This window comes from Rana temporaria, chromosome 3 (genome assembly GCF_905171775.1).
Source record: "Rana temporaria chromosome 3, aRanTem1.1, whole genome shotgun sequence".
In the NCBI taxonomy this organism is placed as follows: domain Eukaryota; kingdom Metazoa; phylum Chordata; class Amphibia; order Anura; family Ranidae; genus Rana; species Rana temporaria.
The window spans coordinates 89,661,703-89,683,504 of NC_053491.1; the positions used below are offsets into that span (position 1 = coordinate 89,661,703).

A 21,802-nucleotide genomic window follows, 5' to 3' on the forward strand; every position below is an offset into this window, starting at 1 on the left:
AGCCATTGCACCTCTCAATTAAATCCTGAGGAGCAGGGGAGTTGACGCTGTGTGTCAATGGATGCACAAAGCCCGGCTTGGGAGAGAGCCCACAGGTGTTCCACCATAGGAAGTGGCTTCTTATTGTGGAACACAGAAGGAGGAGCAGCCAAGAGCACCAGTGGGGGATCCCCAAAAGGTGAGGTTCATGGCCGCTTTGTGAAAAAAACATTGCACAGAGCAGCCAAATGGACCATGTTTGTTTACAACAAATTTGAAATTGTTAGTGGGGTAAAGTCGATGCTCGAAATTGGGAAGGAACAGGATAGACATTTTTAATTGAATGAACTTCAAACAATGTATGTGGTTTTCATTCTGGAAAGTCAAACGTAAAAAAAAAAAAAAAAAAACACGACACACATTTGCCAAGTCATCAAATATACAAGCAATGGTTATACGAATATTTGTATAAAAATATACTAGTGAATGGCCACCCATAGTTACCCGAGGAAAAAATAGATAACCATTTCTTAGAGATGTTTGTGGCAGCCCGCTGGTGCCCGCTAACCTGGGGATTATTAGCTGGACTGTGCAGATATCTTCTCAAAATCTAGAGAAAATGTACAAGGTTGCTGATTAAAATACATCTTTGGCTCCTGACTTCTCACTTGAATTCTACATGAATTTGTATACTCCAAAAAAGGTTTTATAATTTTGCTGACCATACTTTTTCTTTCACATTAGGAGTTAATGGCCTTACTTTACAATGAGTACATGGGTGTGAGCAGTGACAGGAGGAAACAAAGAAGTCCCCTTTGTGAGTCACAAACTTCTGTTCTCAAATGCGTTCTACAGTTTCAACTTCTGTAAAAGTTCTAGAAGCTCCGAGCAGGGAGTTCTGCTAATGCATGCATAGTCCTTTTACGCGTATCATACCAAGCTCTTGCAAACAATTGAGTGTATGTATGTATGTATGTATGTATGTATGTATGTATGTATGTATGTATGTATGTATGTATGTATGTATGTATGTATGTATGTATGTATGTATGTATGTATGTATGTATGTATGTATATATATATATATATATATATATATATATATATATATATATATATATATATATATATATATATATATATATATATATATATATATATATATATATATATACACACACACACACATACACATACATACACACACGGATTACTGTATAAATGTTACTGGCAGGGAAGGGGTTAATGTGTGCCCTGCATAGTGTTTCTAACTGTGGGAGGTGACCGATGTCTATCCCTATATACAAGGGACACACCATCGCTCTCCCTGACAGGACATGGATCTCTGCGTTTACACACAGAGATCCATGTCTCTGTGACTGCCTATCACGGGTGCCTGGCGGACATCGCGGCCAGGCACGCGCATCAGCACCTGAGTGAGGCGGTGGGCGTGCACGCGCGCGCCCTCCAGTGGTCGTATATAGATGGCCTCCCGGCAATTAACATCCACATTGCGGCCGTATATTGTCGTCTGGCCGGCGGGAGGTGGTTAAGCTAGTGCATTGTTGGCTCACTTACCTTTTCCTTCGATTTCGCTTCTAAATGTTTTTTTTCTTTGTCTGAATTTCTCACTTCCTGTTTCTCCTCAGTAAGCTTTCCACCATAATCCGAGCCGTTCTGGCTGGGGGTTAGTCAGCCAGAACAGCTTACAGAGGAGGAACAGGAAGTGAGAAATTCAGACAAAGAAAAAAAAAAAAAAAAAAAGGTAAATCAAAGCAAAAGGTTAATGCACCAACAATGCACTAGCTTAACCACTTAAGCCCCAGACCATTTGGGTGGTCAAAGACCAGGCCACTTTTTGCGATTCGGCACTGCGTCAACTTAACTGACGATTTTGCACGTGCGACGTGGCTCCCAAATAAAATGGACATATGTTTTTCCCCCACAAATAGAGCTTTCTTTTGGTGGTATTTGATCACCTCTGCGGTTTTTATTTTTAGAGCGACAATTTTGAAAAAAAAAATTTTTAACTAAATATCCCCAAAAAATATATAAAAAAAAAAAACTTCCCCCCCCCCTCAGTTTAGGCCGATATGTATTCTTCTACATTTTTTTTTTTTTTAGGAGGCGTTTTTACAAGTTAAAAATCATATAGGTTGTCCCGATACCACTTTAAGACCGATATGGTTTTTAAATGTCATGTGACAATTTTCAAACCTGGTGGCACCGATATGCAGCACTGATGAGCGCTGAGAGGTGGCACTGATTAAGCATTACTGATAGGTGGCACTGACAGGTGGCACCGAGTGATGAGCACTGATAGGTGTCACTGGCTGGATGGGCACTAATTGATGGCCTCAATAAAGCAGCAGCTGACATCTTGTTACACCCAGCCCATGTAGTTTGGGCGTAACAAGATGACAGCTGCTGGCATACTGTGACCTAATGCAGGGTGTACCAAGATGGTCGTCGCAGATTTTCAAGCACCGATAGTGTACCGGTGTAGTAAAAAAAACCTTGACTCGTGCAGAAGCGCGACCGCATCACTTCATGTGCAGCTACGCACAAAACAGCTGATCGCGGGGCTCCAACAGCTCCAAGTGGCTGCATATACTGGACACAAGTGTCTGCGTACGATTGGGGGGGTTCCAGTATTTTTCCAGTTTGTTTGCGCCCCCCAAGCACCAGCCGCCACTGTCACTTGACCTCAGTCCCATTGATACAGTGCCAAGTTTCAAGGGGGCCGCCCCCCTTCTCCAGAGCAGGCTAGGGGCGGAGCTGCCAATGATGTAAGCAACTCGCACCACCTCCGCCCGCTCAAGTCTATTTTCCTCAACTGAAATGAGAGTCTGCATGGTATAGGTGAATCGCATGTGTAGTGGAGCCCCGCGATCAGCTGTTTTATGACGTAGCCGCACAGGAAGTGATGCGGTCGAGCTTCTGCAATAATCAAGGCTTTTTTTACTACACCAGTAACACCAGAGGACTCATGCTCTGCCCTCTGCCCGCTGACTCGGCAAAGGCATCGGGAGCATTTGCGCGAGTACAATTCCTTGCCCAAATGCTCTGTATCTAGTATACACAAACACACACACACACACACACACACACACACACACACACACACACACACACGTTTGAAAACTAGCCCCGGTCTTAAAGTGGTTAACAGGATCCCCTTCATATGGAGCAGATTTCATTCTGATCAGCAGAGGGTCAGCTCACAGTTCCCCTGCTGACTGGAGCAGACGGGGATATTCAAGGCTTTTGATATCTTTTTATATCAGTTTCATCTTTAGAAAAGTTCCATTACCTTCTTTTCTGCCCTTTATGGCTCAGTATCTAGCCTACCCAGTGCATCCACCAGAGAGCTAACTGATCATTTACACACAGACACCAATTGCAATTTAAAAAAAAAAAACACAGACGTGGGACATTAACCTTTAATTGCCATATTAACATTTGGGTGTCTGTACCAATGCCAAACATTCCAGGGTATGTAAACTTTTGATCAGGGCCATTTGGGCGATTTCTGTAATGATTTAAAAAAAGGAACCAAACTACTATGACAATAAAATGGTTCATATGATCACTATCCTTAAATATAATACATTTTTAGGCATGATCAGTCATATTTTCAGTATCAATGGCAAAATTTCAATATTTTTGCCAGGGTATGCAAATTTGAGCACAACTGTGTATGACAAAGGACAGGTTTCCTTTCACCAGCTCCTTTATGTCTGCCCAACAGTGTGTGGTAGCAAAAGGGTGGGCACAACTACCACACACATTCATAGCTAGAGGCAACGTTTATGTGACGAGAGCGAGATCACCCGCAACAAAGGTCGAGCTACTAAAGACCGGTAGCTAGCAGGACCAGCTTCTGATCAGGTGACCACTATGGCAGTAATCACATGGTCGTGATTCTTCCCAACACCCCAGTGAGAGACGCTGGGGTGGGCGAGAAAGTTTTAGCATAAAATGCTAATGGCCAGATTATAGATTTTTATTTTTTAACCCTTTGTTAGGACAGAAAGTGTTCCCGACTGATAAGATCTGCAAGCACCATACAGACATGGTTAATAAAATAATAACTCCACAACCCCTTATAAATATTACATACAAAAAGGAGAACCAAAGTAGAATTTTTCAATCCTGGAGTTTTCAGAAAAGAGCAAATATATGAAAAGATAAAAAATATATTTAAGCTGGCAACATGAAAACTATAAAAAAAAAAAAAAAAAAATTCAAATCCTTTTAACCAAATAAAAATATACGTCGGGGTAACCCCAAAATGCAGGCAAAATCCTACCATAAAACCACATATGTTCTGAGAATAAAGCAGAGTGAAAACAATGGATGGGCCTAAAGCAAGGTTCAAAGATAGCAACGTTGCGAAGATAATCAAGCAAAAAGATCTAAAACTACAAAATACAATAGGGCTGGGCACTACAGGCAGGCAGGTCCATAAACAAAGCATTTTTTTTTCTCGTATATACCAGTTGCAAATGCACAATGTAAGCCCATCAGTCATTTCCTTTCAGAGTTCATTAGGTAACACAGGAAGTGCACCCCTACCACAGGAACCTAAATAAAGGAAACATCACTGCTAAAGCACTGTGCATCATAAACCAGTACTGTACCATTCATCCCCCCCCCCCCCCTTTAGGAAATACCGGTTTCATTTTTTTTTCATATCTTGTTTCATCTCAAGGCTACTCATCCCCTTCTAGCTTCTTCAACTATTTGTCTACGTGCAATCACTCCAGCATGGTTTCTCAGGCCTGGTTCTCTCAGTGACACAGTAGAACACACCTGTCTATAGTCCCCAGACTCACATGACAGGGTGATAATGCAGGAGATCAACTGGCAGACGGGGACACAAGATACCTATGCAAGGACCTTCTTAGCATGATAAAGTCTGCCATGCACTATGCAAATATTGCCGATTCCCCATGGTTAATACTGTTAACGCCCGTCAGCCCCCCCCCCCCCCCCCCATACTTCAACTGATAAATCAAAGAACAGGACAAACCACAGCCATGTCCAATCAGATGAAGCCGCTGTTCAGGTATTCCAACTGTCACAAGTGCCAGAACACAAAAGCCACAGAAGGAGATTTCTTGATTTGTGCAATTTGCATGGGTGGAGGAATCATTTATTTTATTTTATTTTTTCCCCCTTCAAGGGGTTGTAAAGACAAAAATATTTTCCTCTTAAATGAAAGTCTGACAGTAGCTGATAAAGTAAAAAGTAATGTTTTGCATTATAACTAGTTTGATAGCTGTTGAAATTGAGCTGTTTTATTCACCTCCGTCACTCCTGAATCATTATTCTCACTGACTTCCTGGTTTGCGGTGCACATTCATTCTTGCTACATCACGGCCTAATGGCAACTACAGTTCCCATTAGGCTTAGCCTCCATGCCTGTGAGGGATAAGAGAGCATCTTCACGCAGGGCTGTAGTCATAGGGAGGGGGTGAGCACATTCTGCTTTCCACCATGCAAAACGGCTCAGATGATGGTGGAAAGCAAGAAGAGGAGAGACAGGAAATGGCATTTTCAAACCTGGATTACTGCATTTTGGAGGTCAAAAGGAAAAACGAGGTAAGTGATATTTAAATGCTCTAGCTTACAGCAAGCAATTGATCCAATAAAAAAAAAAAAACAATAAAAAATAAAATAAAAAAAAAGATCCTTTAGTGTTCCTTTCAGTTAACAGGCTGAAAAAAAAAAAAAAAAACAACACACACACACACACACACACACCTTTTCCCCTTCAAGGCAATGCAATAATGTGCTAGTATGCACCGTGCCTAGCACATTATGTAAAACTTACCTTAAAGCGGAGGCTCACCCGAAAGTGCACCTCTGCTTTACGGGAACCTTCCCCCCCCCTCCGGTGTCACACTTGCCACCTTTCAGGGGGGAGGGGTGCAGATACCTGTATAAAACAGGTATTTGCATCACTTCCTTGTATAGAACGTGCCCTTGCATCAACACACTCCATCCCCCCCCCCGGAAACACACGGCTCACAGAACACAACAGTAGGGAACAGGGCAGTGAAGCCTCAGCGCTTCACTTCCCGATTCCCTCACTGAGGATGGCGGCAGGGGAAGCCAAGACGTAGCGACCTGGACAGGCAAGTGTCCATTTTAAAAGTCAGCAGCTGCAGTATTTGTAGCTGCTGGCTTTAAAATGAAGCCCTCCTGCGGTGTGCTGTAACAGCTGACAGGGCTTACATAGTCACCCAGTCTTCCTTCCGGGTTTGTGTGCTCCAGGCGTATGACTGGTTGAGCCACGATGACGAGATACGGAGCTCTGTAAGAATGGCACAGGTATGCAAGAATGGACAGGGTGCATGCGCCGGTAAGGTCACCAGCTTCTACATAAGTAAATAGTCTCTAAATGGTGCAAGGTTATGAGATATTTATGGTTCCTACAAGTAAGGTTTATTTTAGGTTTGCATAAAAGAATGACTTTACTACTATAACTAAGGATTATGTTAGACAGACGGATTCTGATAGTACAAATTGCCAGCCGTAGAATCACTTCAACTTAGAGCTGAAAAGTCTGAAAATATTTTTTGGGCATTTTGCAGATAGAAAAAAAATGTGCCGAAAAACGCACATGATTTTACTGTGCTTGTGGTGTTTTTCATAGCTCATGTGACTCCAAAACCACAACACGGGTGCATTATTGATTTGTTCTTGCTGCATTTTCAATGCCTTTCAATGAGGTGCGTTTTTTTTTTAACTGACCAAAATGCATCAAACAGGATTTAAGCACCACAAAAGTGTAACGGACCAGTGCGAAGACATACATAGATTTTTAAAGGGATGCATTTTTCTTGAGCTTCTCTTTTGCTAAAGCTGCCGACAATGACCAACAATAATTTATATTCATTTAAATTCATATTAATAAAAAAAAAAAAAAAAAGTAGAATATGATAAATACACACTTTTTTTAAACTGTCAATTTCGGTTTCGGCCAAGTGCATTCTGAATGTTTGGTACCAAAATTTCCCATTCAGTGCACCTCTACTTAAATGGGTTCTCTTTCCCTATGGAATCATTTTCCATTGACAGATGTCGCTCGGTCACTGGTCTGAACACTGCTGAAATTTGATCGCAAATGATGGGAGTGACATCTTGCTGCCTGAGCGATTCCATAGGGATACAGGCAGTCTTCTAGCAATCCTGCTGCTGGCAATGTCGACAAATCTCCTGCGGCAAGACTGCTAAACATCAGCCTAAATATTTTAGTGAAAGCTCCAGGTTTTAAAAGATAAAAAAAAAAAAAAAAAAAAAAAAAAAACTCATGTTAAAGTGGTTGTAAAGTCAGAAGGTTTTTTTTTTATCTTCATGCATGAAGATAAAAATACTGTACAGCAGCCCCCCAATACTTAGCTGAGCCCCATCTCAGTCCAACAACTGACTCAGCCATCCAGGATGCTCCCTCTCTGATCGGCTGAAACGCTCAGTTAGCCAATCAGGAGGAAGAAGGGGTGGGCCGAAATCACAGCTCCATATCTGAAAGGACACACAGAGCTGTGGCTCGGCTGTCCCCATAGCAAGCTGCTTGCTGTGGGGGCACTCAACAGGAGGGAGGGGCCAGAAGCCCCAGCCAGTGACCCAAGAAGAGGAGAATCAGGGCTGCTCTGTGCAAAACCACTACACAGAGCAGGCAAGTATAACACGTTTGTTATTGTAATAGAAAAACTAGCACACGAGACGTAATCACTTTAAAGATTAAAATATTTGTGTGATATTGTTTAACATTGCAATTCTGTTAAAAGGCAAGAGAAGATAAGTACCCCTATAATTGACTCAAATGCTAAAGCCCATGACACTATGTGTATGGAGTTTGCATGTTCTCCCTGTGCTTGTGTGGGTTAAGGCCCCTGTCACACGATCGGCCACAAAGATCTGCCCTGTCCATTTTTCAGGCGAACCTGAGCAAGTCACCCATTGACTTGTATGGGCAGGTGGATGTCAGCAGAGATGTGTCCACTGACACCCACTTGCCATCCGATAAGATCCACTCAAAAAAAGATGGATGGCGATACGTTTGCCACCCGTCCAGCAGATGGAATCAGATGAAGATGGACATGCTGTCCGTTTTCATTCATTCTTCCCATAGAAAACAGGGCTCCGACAGGTCTGTCCCTGCACAGTGAGCAGAGATGGACCTGTCATTCGTTTGCTCAGCGGGGATCAAATGGAGCGATACCCAGCTGAACTATCGAAGTCCGCTGAACGGATCTATACAGTGTGAAAGGAGCCTTTCCTGTCCAAATTGGCATGTCCGCGCGTGCGTGTATATATATTATTACACACACACACGATCACAGGGATCATGTGAATGTATAATACTACATGTGTAAAGTGCTTTTATAAATTGTCAGCACTATATAAAATACCTGTAATAAACAAACACGAGTCAAGGACCTTAGACTGTAAGCTCCTTGACAGCAGGGACTCATGTGAATGTACAATATACGCAAAACACAGTGTACATTTTCAGCACTACATAAATACTGTTAATAAGTAAATAGTGTCATACTTTATCCAAGGACTAGAAGGTGAGGTGGGGTTGGGGGGACATGCCTGGACAAGACTAGGGAAGTAGTGTCTGCTCTATACACCCATCTATAGAGGAGACAATGATCTACATACAGAAACTAGGAAGTGTCACATCAAGATATATAGGTGGTTAGTGACTGAGTGCAGAAACATGGGGGGGGGGGGGGGTTTACTAAAGCCAGGTTCACAGTTTGACTGCAAAAAAAAAAAAAAAACTGTCAGCTCCATTTGGACCCGCTGTACTAACCATGTGAGGTTAGTTCAGAGATCTCCCCACCTGAGCAGCAGATGACAAAGGATGCATGGCTGCCAACACCCGCCTCTATCTGATTAGAATCTGTGTCAAAAACAGACGGATGGTGGCGCGACCATTCGGCGGTTCGGATGACATCATTGGATTGCCCCATAGCGGAGAGCGCGACTGTGTTCATGTGCGCTCTGCATAGTTGACCGGACATCGACCTGTCATTCGCCTGCTCAGCAGGGATCAGCGCAGAGACCCCCCACTGAGCAAGTGGATCCCGCTTAGTGGGAAATGGGTCTTAGATGTTTTCAAATACATATTTTACATGCTCCCTTATAGGTAAAGCAGGCACAACAAATTTAACCTTGCCTACTTGCCCTCTACTAAGCATTGGTATCCCAAGTCAAGGCCCACCTCTTCCCTACCCTGACTGTTTTCCCACCTCCAACTTCACCTATCCCACTCCATCACTCCCTCTGTGTCATTACTTAAACTGAGCTGAGGCATGTTCAGACATGAACCCACATTGGCTTGAGTTATCCCGCTGGGAAGCTTTTAAAGCCGAGAGCCAATCATAGGCAGCAGAGACATTCTCCGTCCTGCAGCCGCATGTGTACATGGGGATGGTGGGTTTGGGAATGCCTCTGCCACCTATGACTGGCGGCCAGCTTTGACAGCTTCTTGGCAGGATAGCTCCTGCGGGTTCCAGCTCAGATCTGGAAAAAAAAAAAAAAAAAAAGTCAGTTCATTCTGATTACTTACCATATAGGTTTCCCTGACCTTCCCCCCACCCCCTCTCCTACATGCTCTACGCCCTTAACTTCAATTTACAGCAGTTATCTATATATGGAAACTACATGTGCTCATGTCATAAAGCGTTTAATGCTGTTATATGAGAATTTTCCATGATTGTTATAGATAAAAACCGTGACAAGGAAGCTTTAGCTATTGTACAAGCTAACAGATGACCTAATTGCAATCATGAATAGGTGGTGTCAGTCACTTGACCTACAGTATGTCATAAAAGATGTCAGAAATATTATCAAGACAAATTATATGTTTTTTTCCCCTTGTGGTCTACTCTAAAGCGGAGTTCCAAAAGTCAGCAGCTCCAAAAAGTATAGCTGCCGACTTTTAATAAACAGACACTCATCTGTCCCACGTTCCAGTGATGCGGCCGCCCGAAGCCTTGGTCCTCTCCCTTGCCTCTCTCCGGCATTGCAAGTGTGGGTACCGCACGCATGAGTCACACTGCACTCGCTTAGTGGCCAGGCAATCTTCTGGGACCTGTGACGTGTCCCAGAAGATTTCAGAGAGGGGAGAGGAGTCGCAGCAGCCTAGGCAACAAGAGCAGGAAGTGGGAGCTGGGTACCTGTCAAAACTAGGTAACTACTCCCCGCACAAAAAGTTACATGACAATGTGGCAAGTAAGGAGGGCGAGACGTGCTTAAAGCGCAAGTTCCACTTTTGGGTGGAACTCCGCTTTAAAGAAAGTATTTTTTTGCACAAATGGGTACCCGTCCCCACTTCCGAAAGATCTCGCCACAAGATCACTAGGAGGTGGTTCAGCCCTCCTCCTTCCCCCGACGCCAGGCCATTAAAAAAAAAAAAAAAAAAAAAACAGCGTGCTTCGCGCATGCACAGTAGGGAATCCACTATGAAGCCAAAAGGCTGGGGTGCCGACATCGCTGGATTCCAGAACAGGCAAGTGTCCCAATATTAAAATCCAGCAGCTATAGTATGTGTAGATGCTGACTTAATTTTTTGCTGAGGGGGCAGAACTCCTCTTTAAATTGGAACAAAATTTGGAAGAAAAAATAAATAAATAAAAAAAGTGAACAAGCAGGCTCTTTATTGCAGAACATGCAATGTTTCTTCCACAATAAAAAAACACTTACCTGCTTGTTCACAATCCTCTGTAGAATGTACACTGAAGTACTGTGCAGCTCTATTTAACATTTTGCCACAGTGCACACGTGTGCCAGAATGACATCATCCTGCACTGGCCAATCAAGATGGCTAAAGACTAGAACCCAGAAGAAGCTGGGGAGAAGATGCTGGCAAGGGACCTCAAGTTCACAGAACCAGGTGTATTTGTGCCTTTAGTTCTGCTTTAAAGGTTCACTGATGGTATTTTTATTTTATTTTTTAAATAACATGTTATACTTAACTCCACTGTGCAGTTCGTTTTGCACAGAGTGCCCCTGATCCACGACTTTGGGGGTCCCTCGGCGGCTGTATCGACTCCCCCTCGCAAGGGCTCAACACCTAACGCGAGCGAGCTTGCATGGTGTTAAGTGCTTGCGAGCACGCTCCCGTGATACAGCCGGTGGCCATAGCCACTCACCGTATCATTTGGCCCCACCCCCCGGCACGCTGCGTCATTGGATGCGATTGACAGCAGCGCAAGCCAATGGCTGCGCCGCTTTCAATCAACCAATGAATGAGCCAGGAAGACTGCCCAGAAGGGTGCGCGTTCACAGTGCAGGACTTTCAAAGGGTCAGGTAAGTACAGGGGGGCGCTAATACACAGATGTTTTTTCACCTTAATGCATTAAGGTGAAAAAACGTTTACCTTTACAACCCCTTTAAGCCTCCTTTAACACAGAGCATATATAAACTGTGGGCTCATGGAGAGCCGTGTACATGCATTGGTATGCACTAGTGTCCCATACATCCCCATGCAAGCAGTTATAATGCGGTCAATTAAGCTGCTGCTGCCAAACGTAACATCCATGTGGGCGCACAGTTCTTAACGCATTCAAGATTTGTTCTGGCCATGCTTCTCCATAGATGTCACATTGGGTGTCCATGCAGCTGCTGACAGAAATGGGACACCTATGATGTCCCATGCGGGAAAGCACAACACATGAATCTGCCAGTGTTAACAAGGCCTTAAAAAAGAAGTGCGGCCAAAACTGTTTTTCTGTAGGTCTCCTCAAGGCCTCAGAAATGCAGTTTGTTCTGCACCCCTGTGACCCGTTTTCAGCCGTCAGCTGACATCACTCAGCCAGTCCAGGCTCAGGAAAGATCCCGACCATATGGTCAGGGATCCACCCATATGCCTGGACTGGCACAGCCTCTCAGTGATTCGCCGAGAGCCTGAGCAAACTCCTCCTGTCCCCGCCACAGCCCAGAACTCCGGCTCTGATTGGGGGGGGACTAAACAATCCACTGCATTTGATCCGCAAGTACTCACTGCAGAGCTGGCGGAGGACTAATGCTGCATCCACCTAGGGAAGTATTTTTTTGCATGTCAATGTTACACCGCTGCCATACATGCTTAAATTTTCGTTACCCAATCGATGTGCGATTCAATCCAAAAATGAACAAATAGCCATAACGTTTCTTACGATCAAAGTAGATCCAACAAACTGGATCGGCCAGGACATCAGCAGCACAGCGATACTTTGTTCATAAATATGCCTGTATTTCCACTGATCCGATTGTAAGCTCACATGATAAGATAACAGATCTAAACTAACAATCGAAATTCACTTCCGTGTGTGCATCTTATCGATGGAACAGGCTGAAAACTATAGATCGATCGGATTAGACAATTTATTCTGTAGCTACCACCAGACAACCCAGTGAGCCTGTAGGATGGAGATAGAACAGATCCCTGGACAAGAAGGGCTCATTTACACCACAATCTCTGCATTCACCGTTTCTGCATGCGTTTCCTGTGCCAGGTCACACTGGAACATGCGCCTTCTGATTTTGACCACCTATTCTATTTGAAAGGGCTGCGTAATGCACAGAACCGCACAAAAAGCAGCTCAAGAACCACATTTGCAATTACACCAAACTGCGGTACCATGCTGTTTGGTGGCTGCCATTAAAAACTAAGGGCCCCTTCACACTGAAATGCAGTGCGGGAGAGCCGCGTCCCCCGCATGCCGATCGCAATGCCCTTGCGATCTGCTACGGGGTGTTCAGATCGAGTTAATTAAGGCCGCAAATGCATTGCGATTGCGCGCACAGTAAAAGTACCATGCGATGCAGTTGCCACACATTTCAAAAAGTAGTCCATGCACTACTTTGGTGCGGTTTCAGCTCATTCAAAATGATTGGAGCCGAAATCGCACTGCACATTACTGCATGTGAAGCGCAAAGCGCTTTCTGTTCTAGTGAAAAAGGAACGTGTGCGTGACTTGCAAAAGCAATGCAGTCAACACACGGCACCGAGCACACTTTTTCCACGCCACTGCAACCAGTGTTTGGGGGTCATTAACATTGCAGGTCACACCCGCTGCAGATCGCGGGGGCAGTGCAATTTGCACGCGGTATAGGAATCACATCAACACGGTCTAGTGTGAACTGGGCATTATTAAAAATGATTTCTCATTTTTTTTACTTTCCCATGTTGCATTCACACGCGATCGTGTACATTTTGTGTGAGATCATGCACCTTTGCGGTACATTCCAGTGCAGAAAAAATGCAGCATGCTGTGCTTTTTTATTGCCAAGTGCCACAATGGTGGAAATGAAGGCATTTGGAATACATTTATTTTTCCTGCATATATGTCCATACTGCGCCTGCTGTGAATGAGAGCTGCCCCCACACAGGGAGGAGTCTGGCTGCTGTGAATGAGCACCCCACAGGGAGGAGTCTGCCTGCTGTGAATGAGCCCCCCTCCCCACAGGGAGGAGTCTGGCTGCTGTGAATGAGCCCCCCTCCCCACAGGGAGGAGTCTGGCTGCTGTGAATGAGCCCCCCTCCCCACAGGGAGGAGTCTGGCTGCTGTGAATGAGCCCCCCTCCCCACAGGGAGGAGTCTGGCTGCTGTGAATGAGCCCCCCCCCACAGGGAGGAGTCTGGCTGCTGTGAATGAGAGCCGCCCCCCCCCACAGGGAGGAGTCTGCCTGCTGTGAATGAGAGCCGCCCCCCCACAGGGAGAAGTCTGTCTGCTGTGAATGAGAGCCCCCCCCCACAGGGAGGAGTCTGCCTGCTGTGAATGAGCCCCCCCCCCCCACAGGGAGGAGTCTGCCTGCTGTGAATCATGAGCCCCCCACAGGGAGGAGTCTGCCTGCTGTGAATCATGAGCCCCCCACAGGGAGGAGTCTGCCTGCTGTGAATGAGAGCCGCCCCCCCACAGTGAGGAGTCTGCCTGCTGTGAATGAGCCCCCCACCCCCCACAGGGAGGAGTCTGCCTGCTGTGAATGAGCCCCCCACAGGGAGGAGTCTGCCTGCTGTGAATCATGAGCCCCCCACCCCCCCACAGGGAGGAGTCTGCCTGCTGTGAATCATGAGCCCCCCACCCCCCACAGGGAAGAGTCTGGCTGCTGTGAATCATGAGCCCCCCACAGGGAGGAGTCTGGCTGCTGTGAATGAGCCCCCTTACAGGGAGGAGTCTGGCTGCTGTGAATGAGCCCCCTTACAGGGAGGAGTCTGGCTGCTGTGAATGAGCCCCCTTACAGGGAGGAGTCTGGCTGCTGTGAATGAGCCCCCTTACAGGGGGAGTCTGGCTGCTGTGAATGAGCCCCCTTACAGGGAGGAGTCTGGCTGCTGTGAATGAGCCCCCTTACAGGGAGGAGTCTGGCTGCTGTGAATGAGCCCCCCACAGGGAGGAGTCTGGCTGCTGTGAATGAGCCCCCCACAGGGAGGAGTCTGGCTGCTGTGAATGAGCCCCCCACAGGGAGGAGTCTGGCTGCTGTGAATGAGCCCCCCACAGGGAGGAGTCTGGCTGCTGTGAATGAGCCCCCCACAGGGAGGAGTCTGGCTGTTGTGAATGAGCCCCCCACAGGGAGGAGTCTGGCTGCTGTGAATGAGCCCCTCACAGGGAGGAGTCTGGCTGTTGTGAATGAGCCCCCCACAGGGAGGAGTCTGGCTGCTGTGAATGAGCCCCCCACAGGGAGGAGTCTGGCTGCTGTGAATGAGCCCCCCACAGGGAGGAGTCTGGCTGCTGTGAATGAGCCCCTCACAGGGAGGAGTCTGGCTGTTGTGAATGAGCCCCCTTACAGGGAGGAGTCTGGCTGCTGTGAATGAGCCCCCCACAGGGAAGAGTCTGGCTGCTGTGAATGAGCCCCCCACAGGGAGGAGTCTGGCTGCTGTGAATGAGCCCCCCACAGGGAGGAGTCTGGCTGCTGTGAATGAGCCCCCCACAGGGAAGAGTCTGGCTGCTGTGAATGAGCCCCCCACAGGGAGGAGTCTGGCTGCTGTGAATGAGCCCCCCACAGGGAGGAGTCTGGCTGCTGTGAATGAGCCCCCCACAGGGAGGAGTCTGGCTGTTGTGAATGAGCCCCCTTACAGGGAGGAGTCTGGCTGTTGTGAATGAGCCCCCTTACAGGGAGGAGTCTGGCTGCTGTGAATGAGCCCCCCACAGGGAAGAGTCTGGCTGCTGTGAATGAGCCCCCCACAGGGAGGAGTCTGGCTGCTGTGAATGAGCCCCCCACAGGGAGGAGTCTGGCTGCTGTGAATGAGCCCCCCACAGGGAAGAGTCTGGCTGCTGTGAATGAGCCCCCCACAGGGAGGAGTCTGGCTGTTGTGAATGAGCCCCCCACAGGGAGGAGTCTGCCTGCTGTGATGGGTGAGGAGGGAGCCATGCCCCCGGATAGGCTGAGCCCTCATACCTGTCCTCGGTGTCAGTGGCACACACTGGGATGGGGAGTGTCTCCGGTCGGACAATAGCGCTGCCTCCGCCTCCTCCTCCTCCCGGCTCTCATAGAGCCCCAGCCGGACGCGCTGTACACCGATAACAGCCGGATGCCTTTCTTCGTCACGGACAACCAATCCCCGTCAGAGTATGAAATCTCAGCCGGCGCTCCCTCTACACAGGGCGGTGGCGTATTCCCGACATCCAGCCGGCCTGCTATCCTCTCCGTACCTGGGACCCCCTTTACAGTTCCGGCACCCGAGTAAATATCAGCCGAAACCCCCGCTGTTTCCGGCTACTCGCTCCGCCCCCGGTATCCCGGTTCCCTTCCTCACACTGCGGACCGGAAACCCCACTGCCAGCTCCGCCCTGCGCTCCCGCACAACAAGGGAAGGGGCGGGGTCCCGGGTGGGTTACGCACATGCCGTCATATACTATAAATGGGCACAATCGCAGGAAGACATCACGAAACCTGGCATGCGTATTCCAGGTTGAGAGTTGGGAGCTTTTCTTTCGCGGTCATAGATGTTTTGTTAGCGTTTTTTACAGCCTCGGCTTCAAATGCGTGAAACGGTAGGAAGGGTCCAGGGAGCAACGCCTTGTCTTGTTTTTTTTACAAAGGGTTTGCCAGCATTAAAAATGGCGCCTTAAACAGTAACAAAGTCACTGCGCACACCCGGGTTTCAGCGTTACTTTTTTTTCTTCCATAGCGACGGCTTGTATTGTTGCTAGGCGGAAGTAGAAAACAAATTAGTCCGATAGAGCCACCACGCCTCTAGTGGTTATTCAGTAATAGTGCACCAACCATAGTGATTGCAAGCTAGGGGTAGTAAGCCAGCTTGCTATGCCCCCTCAAACATAAGATACATGTTGCATGTCAAAAATATCATTCAAGTCATTTGTAAATTGAGAGTGTTTTATTCAAGCGAAACTTAAAGTGGTAGTAAACTCTGTACTACCACTTTTACCTACAGGTAAGCCTATAATAAGGCGATGCGCTGGCGGGAGAAAAAAAAAATCTTCTGCAAGTAGCATCTTTGGAGCGGTGAGAGGAGCAGTGTGTATACCGCTCCTTCCCATTGAAAACAATGGGACACGGCGGTAATACCGCCAGCAATGCGCCTCTGCAGAGGCGCATTGCCAGTGTTGTAAAAAATCCTCGGACCTGTGAAAAAATCGGACCGCGTCACTTCCTGTGCTCCTACCTCAGGAGCACAGCTGATCGCGGGTCCACTGCGCATGCGCAGATGCTTTTTTTTTGTCCGTGAATATCATAGACTGGGGTAGGCGGGCAGAGGCGGATCAAGCTAAAATCATAGACTCGGGTGGGCGGAGCGGAGGCGGAGCAAGAGTTTTAATGACATTGCAGAGGCGGATCAAGCTAAAATCATAGACTCGGGTAAGCGGGCGGAGGCGGAGCAAGAGTTTTAATGACATTATCGGCAGCACCGCCTCCAGCCCTATCCCTAACACACACTAGCCCGAGGTCGAGAAAAAAAAGGATCGCCTAAATATTTGGCCAATCGGGAGACAGGTTTTACTGACCTACCTGCTGATTGGCATGGAGAAACTTTAGTGTGAAAATAGCCTCTGGGTGTCCTCGTCCTCGGGGGAGAGAATGGTGTCCTCGTCCTCCGGGGGAGAGAATGGTGTCCTCATCCTCCGGGGGAGAGAATGGTGTCCTCGTCCTCTGGGGGAGAGAAGAGTGTCCTCGTCCTCCTGGGGAGAGAAGAGTGTCCTCGTCCTCCTGGGGAGAGAAGAGTGTCCTCGTCCTCCGGGGGAGAGAATGGTGTCCTCGTCCTCCGGGGGAGAGAATGGTGTCCTCGTCCTCCGGGGGAGAGAATGGTGTTCTCGTCCTCCGGGGGAGAGAATGGTGTCCTCGTCCTCCGGGGGAGAGAAGGGTGTCCTCGTCCTCCGGGGGAGAGAAGGGTGTCCTCGTCCTCTGGGGGAGAGAATGGTGTCCCCGTCCTCCGGGGGAGAGAATGGTGTCCCCGTCCTCCGGGGAGTGAAGGGTGTCTGTCCCCGTCCTAAGGGGAGAAGGGTGGCACCCTCTCCTCCTCCAATCACCCAAGAACCAGCTCTTCCAATTTTCGCCAACACTGGGGCCCATCTCCTTCTCCTTCAAACAGCCAGGGGCCCACTCCTTCTCTGCCAACCACCCAGGTTCTCTCTCCTTCTCCCCCGGCCACCCAGGGCCCTCTTCTTCACTAAATGGCCACCCAGGGGCCCTCTCCTCTTCCAAACACCCAGGTGCCCTCTCCTTCTCCCACGTCCACCCAGGGGCCCTCTCCTTCTCCCACATGCGCTCTGCCCTCCCGTGACCTTGTACCCACCGTCCTGGGATGCCATGATGATGGTGTACAAGTCTCCAGTGTGAGGGCTATAGGTAAACTCGCACTCAGCTTCTTTTGTCCGATTGAAGGAAAAGCAGCGGAGGCGATCCAGACCCCAGCACTTGACAGAGATCAAAGACCAGTGGTGGCCACTGCATGGTTGCATGGTGGGCCCACAATGCATGGGCACCGCCCCCATCACCTCTGCCGCCCTCCCTATTCATGTGCCCCTTTCAGGACGCCGGACGCATGAAATACTATAGAGGGGATAGGCGGGGTGTGTATTTTGAAGCACGTGATTAGAGCCAGAGGCTATTTTCACACTAAAGTTCCTCCTTGCCAATCAGCAGGCAGGTCAGTAAAACCTGTCTCCCGATTAGCCAAAGCTTTAGGCGATCCTATTGGATACCTAACGCTTTGGCGGAAAAGGAGACATGGCGGAGGAAGCCTGAGGAGCCGAGCGGACACAGGAGCCACAGCCACTAGGCGGGGTGTGTATTTTGAAGCACGTGATTAGAGCCAGAGGCTATTTTCACACTAAAGTTCCTCCTTGCCAATCAGCAGGCAGGTCAGTAAAACCTGTCTCCCGATTGGCCAAAGCTTTAGGCGATCCTATTGGATGCCTAAGGCTTTGGCGGAAAAGGAGACATGGCGGAGGAAGCCTGAGTAGCCGAGCGGACACAGGAGCCACAGCCACCACTACAGAAGAGGGGGAGGAAGTGCCGTCATTCGATAAGTGTCGCCACACCCGGTTCCCCCCTCCCAGGGGGGGAGGTTTGTTTGGGATTAGTGAAGTGACAGCCGGGGGATGCGCCTGACTGCATTTGATGGGCACAAGTGGCTCCATTTGATTGGCACAAGTGGCTGTGTATGACGGGCACAAGTGGCTGCAAATAGTGGGCACACTGGCTGCGTACGACGGGCACAAGTGGCTGAAAATGGTGGGCACACTGGCTGGATATGAAGGGCACAAGTGGCTGCAAATGGTGGGTACAATTTCTGCATATGATGGGCACAAGTGGCTGTGTATGGCGGGCACACTGGCTGCGTATGACGGGCACAAGTGACTGCGTATGACAGGCACAAGTGGCTGCAAATAGTGGGCACACTGGCTGCGTATGACGGGCACAAGTGACTGCATATGGTGGGCACAAGTGGCTGCAAAAGGTGGGCGCAATTGCTGCGTATGATGGGCACACTGGCTGCATATGGTGGGCACACTAAGTGCGTATGACGGGCACAAGTGGCTGCAAATGGTGGGCACACTGGCTGCGTATGACGTGCACAAGTGGCTGCAAATCGTGAGCACACTGAGTGCGTATGACGGGCACAAGTGACTGCATATGGTGGGCACACTGGCTGCGTATGACGTGCACAAGTGGCTGCATATGACGTGCACAATGGCTGCGTATGACGGGCACAATGGCTGCGTATGATGGGCACAATGGCTGCGTATGGCGGGCACAAGTGGCTGTGTATGGTGGGCACACTGGCTACGTATGATGGGCACAAGTGGCTGCAAATGGTGGGCACAATTGCTGCGTATGACAGGCTCAAGTGGCTGCATATGGTGGGCACACTGGCTGCATATGACCGGCACAAGTGGCTGCAAATGGTAGGCACACTGGTTGCGTATGACGTGCACAAGTGGCTGCAAATCGTGAGCACACTGAGTGCGTATGACGGGCACAAGTGACTGCATATGGTGGGCACACTGGCTGCGTACGACGGGCACAAGTGGCTGCAAATGGTGGGCACACTGGCTGCCTATGACGTGCACAAGTGGCTGCATATGACGTGCACAATGGCTGCGTATGATGGGCACAATGTCTGCGTATGACGGGCACAATGTCTGCGTATGGCGGGCACAATGTCTGCGTATGGCGGGCACAAGTGGCTGTGTATGGCGGGCACATTGGCTACGTATGATGGGCACAAGTGGCTGCAAATGGTGGGCACAATTGGCTGCATATGGTGGGCACAAGTGGCTGTGTATGGCGGGCACAAGTGGCTGTGTACGGCGGGCACAATTGCTGCGTATGACAGGCACAAGTGACTGCATATTGTGGGCACAACTGCTACGTATGACAGGCACAAGTGGCTGCAAATAGTGGGCACACTGGCTGCGTATGACGGGCACAAGTGACTGCATATGGTGGGCACAAGTGGCTGCAAATGGTGGGCACAATTGCTGCGTATGATGGGAACACTGGCTGCATATGGTGGGCACACTGAGTGCGTATGATGAGAACAAGTGACTGCATATGGTGGGCACAATGGCTGGGTATGACTGGCACAAGTGGCTGCAAATAGTGGGCACAATGGCTGCGTACGATGGGCACAAGTGGCTGCATATGGTGGGCACACTGGCTGCGTATGACGGGCACACGTGACTGCATATAGTGGGCACAAGTGGCTGCAAATGGTGGGCACACTGGCTGCGTATGACGGGCAAAAGTGACTGCATATGGTGGGCACACTGGCTGCATATGACAGGCACAAGTGGCTGCAAATAGTGGGCACACTGGCTGCGTATGACGGGCACAAGTGACTGCATATGGTGGGCACAATTGCTGCGTATGATGGGCACACTGGCTGCATATGGTGGGCACACTGGCTGCATATGACGGGCACAAGTGACTGCATATGGTGGGCACACTGGCTGGGTATGACGGGCACAAGTGACTGCATATGGTGGGCACACTGGCTGGGTATGACGGGCACAAGTGGCTGCAAATGGTGGGCACAATTGCTGCGTATGATGGGCACAAGTGACTGCATATGGTGGGCACAAGTGGCTGCAAATGGTGGGCACACTGGCTGCGTATGACGGGCACAAGTGACTGCATATGGTGGGCACACTGGCTGCGTATAATGGACACAAGTGACTGTATATGGTGGGCACAAGTAGCCGCAAATGGTGGGCACAATTGCTGCATATGGTGGGCACACTGGCTGCGTACGACGGGCACAAGTGGCTGCAAATGGTGGGCACACTGGCTGCGTATGACGTGCACAAGTGGCTACATATGACGTGCACAATGGCTGCGTATGACGGGCACAATGGCTGCGTATAACGGGCACAATGTCTGCGTATGGCGGGCACAAGTGGCTGTGTATGGTGTGCACACTGGCTACATATGATGGGCACAAGTGGCTGCAAATGATGGGCACAATTGCTGCGTATGACGGGCACAAGTGGCTGCATATGGTGGGCACAAGTGGCTGTGTATGGCGGGAACAATTGCTGCGTATGACGGGCACAAGTGACTGCATATGGTGGGCACAACTGCTGCGTATGACAGGCACAAGTGGCTGCAAATAGTGGGCACACTGGCTGCGTATGACGGGCACAAGTGACTGCATATGGTGGGCACAAGTGGCTGCAAAAGGTGGGCGCAATTGCTGCGTATGATGGGCACACTGGCTGCATATGGTGGGCACACTAAGTGCGTATGACGGGCACAAGTGACTGCATATGGTGGGCACAATGACTGGGTATGATGGGCACAAGTGGCTGCAAATAGATGGGTGCAACTGCTTTATTTGAAGCCCACTGCCAGATTGAGAGTGAATGCATCCGTGTCTGATCCCTTTCCGATAAAGAGAGGCACTAGACAGGGATGTCCTCTGTCGCCGATGCTCTTTGCATTGGCGATAGAACCCTTGGCGGCACTGATAAGGTCCAGTGGGGAGATTGCAGGACTGACGATTGGGGGTCTGGATGACATGTTAATATACTTGTCGGATCCCCAGTCGTCTCTCACAGCCCTGCTGGAGATTATTAGGAGGTTTGGTCACTTCTCTGGATTCTAGGTTAACTGGGACAAGTCTCTCTTGTTCATGATTAACCAAGCAACATCGATAGTGCTACCTCCCTCTTGCCCACTACAAGTGGTCAGCTCCTTCAGATATTTGTGAGTCATGCTACAACACACACTATCCTCCTATATCAAAATTAACCAAGACCCTCTCATCGGACGGATGAAAACCACACTCAAAACATGGACTACTGCCGCTAACATTACTGGGTAGGATAAACATTTTTAAAATGATTTTCTTGCCA

General features: G+C 48.9%; 1 protein-coding gene across 9 annotated transcripts in view; it reads right to left on the bottom strand.

Annotated features, from left to right (window-relative positions):
- CSNK1G1 (casein kinase 1 gamma 1) overlaps nt 1-15,784 on the bottom strand; it is a 135,365-nt gene extending 119,581 nt beyond the window's left edge. For 4 of the 9 annotated variants that reach the window (XM_040342927.1, XM_040342926.1, XM_040342930.1 and 1 more), the window contains exon 1: nt 15,381-15,784. The gene's annotated coding sequence lies outside the window, so the exon portion shown is untranslated. The remainder of the gene's footprint in view (nt 1-15,380) is intronic. The other 5 variants (XM_040342932.1, XM_040342928.1, XM_040342931.1 and 2 more) reach the window with 2 other exon arrangements.
- Nucleotides 15,785-21,802: the final 6,018 nt, after the last annotated feature.